The 3,508-nt window shown below is 45.9% G+C and overlaps 1 non-coding gene across 1 annotated transcript; it reads left to right on the forward strand.

Moving 5' to 3' along the window:
- Positions 1-2,654: 2,654 nt before the first annotated feature.
- On the forward strand, positions 2,655-2,763 carry LOC148165112 (U6 spliceosomal RNA). The gene has a single exon (XR_015766894.1). It is a non-coding gene; the product is annotated as a U6 spliceosomal RNA (small nuclear RNA).
- Positions 2,764-3,508: the final 745 nt, after the last annotated feature.

The following is a 3,508-nucleotide window of genomic DNA, read 5'->3' on the forward strand; positions in this document are numbered from 1 at the left end:
TCAGCAGCAATTTCCATTTCTGCCTCCTTGTGTGCGCTAAATCATTTATGGCTCCATTTTTCTATGGAATAAAAGGTTTCCTTGGTAATGAAAAAGCATTCTAATCATCGCCAGCACCTAAGAAATGGAGGTGGCTTTGCAGACACAAAGACCACAGTGCTCCGAGTTGGCATAGTCACGGAGGAAGACTGTCAAAACAGTCTTGGTGAGCGTGTGGTGAAGAGAGCAGTTTCTAAAATCTGGACAAGCTGCTTACTTCTCTAGAACTCAGTTTCCTCATCTGTAAATCAGAGCGATAATGACATCGATCTCATGTCATTGCGGCATTAACACAACACCCCAAAACTCAGCAACGTAAAACAATACGTATAGTCTCTTACAGTTTATTGGAACCACGATCAGTTAAGATCCATTCATTGCATAAAGTTGATTGTGATATCTTTTAACTCTCTTTCAATCTGTAACACCCTCCTCCCCTTTTTCATGCCTTTTTTTTTTTTCCATTTTTCTCCTTCTTTCATTTGTTGAAAAGAAAGGAGGCCAGTGGTTTCATCTTCTGGATTTATCTGAATACTTCCTTGTGATATCCTTGAACTTTTTCTTTATCTCCTGTATGTCTATGTTCCTATAAACTAGATTTAAAGAATTATATTCAGCAAACTATTTCATCAGTGACACCGTGTCATCCAATTTCTATTTCACTAGGAGGCACATAATGTCTGCTTGTGCTGCTGCTAGTGATTTTAAGATTAATCAGAGTGGTGTTTCTAAAATGCTTATGTTACTCCTCTGCTTAAAACCTTGGAAGGGCAGCCCATTACACTTAGGATAAATCCCAGCTCCCTACCATAATCTGGCTCTGGGCTAATTCTTTCCCTGTTTGTCCCTGTATCTCAACTGCTGTGAGTTACCATCCCTCAAACTTGCCAAGATCTTTCTCAACTTAGGACCTTTGCACTAACTGCTTGGGACACTCTTCCTCTAGAGCTTTGCATGGCTGCTGACTTCTCACCCTTCTCAAGAGTCCTCCTTCCCAAACCACTCTCTAACTCATAACCCTGTTTTATTTTCTTTTGCCATTTATCACAAACAGACACAATTTCATTCTTTTTTTGCTTGTGTATTTCCTTATGTGTTTCTGAGTTTCTCCTGACTTCCTATACTGAAATGACAACGCCTTATGGTCAGGAACCTTGTCATGGCTACTTACCATCACACCCCAAAAACCTGGAACAGTGCCCAGTGCCGGGCACCTAGTCAAGGCTCAAATCAGTATTTGTTGAGCAAATAAGTGAATCTCACTGGGTGGTTTATGGTAAGACACAGTCTCTAAGACACCTATCTGCTGAGAATAAAAATAGCACTGATCCCTCTTTGTACTTCTGGGGTTTGGGTTTTTTGTTTTTGTTTTGTTTTGAGGTACTAATATCTTTGGAGGGGTGTATAATGCTTTCCTACCAGACCATTGCTATTCGAAGTGCATCGCACAGACCGGAAGTTTTGGCGATACCTGCAACCTGTTAAAAATGCAAAATCTTATCCGGGTGCCTGGGTGGCTCAGTAGGTTAAAGGTCTCCCTTCCATTCAGGTCATGATCCCAGTGTCCTTCGCGGGACTCCCTGCTGGGAGCCTGCTTCTCCCTTTCCCTCTGCCCCTCCCCCCATGCTCCTGCGCTCGCTCTCACTCTGCTCTCTCTCTCTCAAATAAATAAATAAATAAAATCTTTTTTTTTTTAAATGCAGAATCTTAGGCCCCAGCACAGACCTATTGAACCAGATGCCCAGGTGGTGCCTGCGTTTTCAAATTTGAGAAGCCCCGGTCTGTTCCATTTCTCCCCCCCACCCTACTCCCCAGCTACACCCAACCACTCCTACTTTCCAGCTACACCCAGTCACTGCCCCTGGGAGGCCTTAATGGCCCATCCCCAGGAAGCCCCTTCTGGTGCCTCCTCAACTATTTATCTAAAGGCTTATCTCCCAGGGCTCCTTCCCTCCAGGATGTCTTCGGATTTCGTTCTGTTTATAAATACCAAAGCTGAAATGTAAACCACATTGGAAACTCTTCCCCCAAAGGCCTGCATGTCCTGGTAAGACTTTACATTGGCCGCTGTCTACTGACCTATCATAGGCAAACAGTTTTAAATGTTTTTGCTTATGGCTTGGGTTTGGCTTTTCCTTTCATTTTGCCTGGTAAGCAGATCGAGGCCGGCGTTTATTTTGAAAGCCTGAAGTTTTCAAAATATTTGTTAACCATGGGTTGAAGTCACAGAGCACCACGCCGCTGCGGAATTGGGGTTTGATCCTGCGCAGCCTGATTGCAAAGCCGGGGCTGTGAACCTTTGCACGGCGTGCAACCAGTGTGCTTTACAAAAGTGCTCTTTGTTGGTCCATGCTTTTATTCATTCCTTCTATGGGGCGGGGGGAGTGAGAAGAGATGAAATCAGAGGAGAAGTGGCCAGGATGAGATGGGGTCCCTTATACGTTATCGACCAGCGTAAGGATCCTAAATTCTATTCTGAATCAGCTAGCAAGCCATTGGACCTGGTTTAGGTTTTCAAAAGCTCTCTCTCACTACCAGTTGGAAATAGAATGTAGAGCAACAGGGGTTAAAGCAGATAACCAGTGAAGAAGAAGCTCTTAAAATAGTCCCATCTGGCGGCTCGCCTTGGCAGCACATAGACTAAACTTGGCACCATACAGAGAAGGTTCGCATGGCCCCTTGCATAAGGATAGCACGCAAAACAGTCCCATCTAGAAAGCATGGCGGCCTCTGGTACCAGTGGAAATTGTGCTAAGTGACTGGATCACCGGCACATTTTCAAGGTGGCACCAACACGATGGGATGAGGGATGGGAGACCAGGAGAGGAATGGAGGAGAGCAGAGTAATGGGAAGAGTGAAGGGGCTAGTTTCACAGATGCGTGAGTAGCAGGTGGGGTGGCAGCTCTCGGGAGCTCAGTTGAGGGCACGTCAGGGAGCAGCTGGGCCATATGACCTGGGAGCGCAAGGTGGGGGCTGGAGCCATCCTGGGTGCCAACTCTAATCCCCCCCTTAAACTCCAGATTGAATGTCCACCTGCTCTTTGACACCTCCCCTGGATGTCTCTGGGGCATCTCTGCCTCTGCACAAAAAAATCCTTATTATGTATAAGCACTCGCGGTCAGGGGTGTCTGGCGGGGTGGAGGAGGAGAGGAAGGGGGGGCAGGGGAGAGGAAGTACATGGTATATTCTTCAAGGAAAAGTAAGTTAACACCATCCGAGTGGCTTTTCAGGACTTCTTGCTGCTTTTGCAACGCAACCTCAAATGTTATTGTACCCCCACCAGAATTCCAACTCCTGGTTGATCTAACTTGCATAAAATGCTGTGGATGTATATAGAGTCCAAGGACCTGATACCAAAATGTGGGCAAGAATCCCTTGACTTGACTTCTTCCAGACTTTACTGAGTGCTTCCCTCACGCTAGCATGTTCGTTCCCTAGAGCTGCCATAGCAGATTACTGCAAGCTGGG

The sequence above is a fragment of the Eumetopias jubatus genome, unplaced genomic scaffold, assembly GCF_037043125.1.
Source record: "Eumetopias jubatus isolate StellerSeaLion01/CBP00866 unplaced genomic scaffold, mEumJub1_p1.0 scaffold_1, whole genome shotgun sequence".
In the NCBI taxonomy this organism is placed as follows: Eukaryota; Metazoa; Chordata; class Mammalia; order Carnivora; family Otariidae; genus Eumetopias; species Eumetopias jubatus.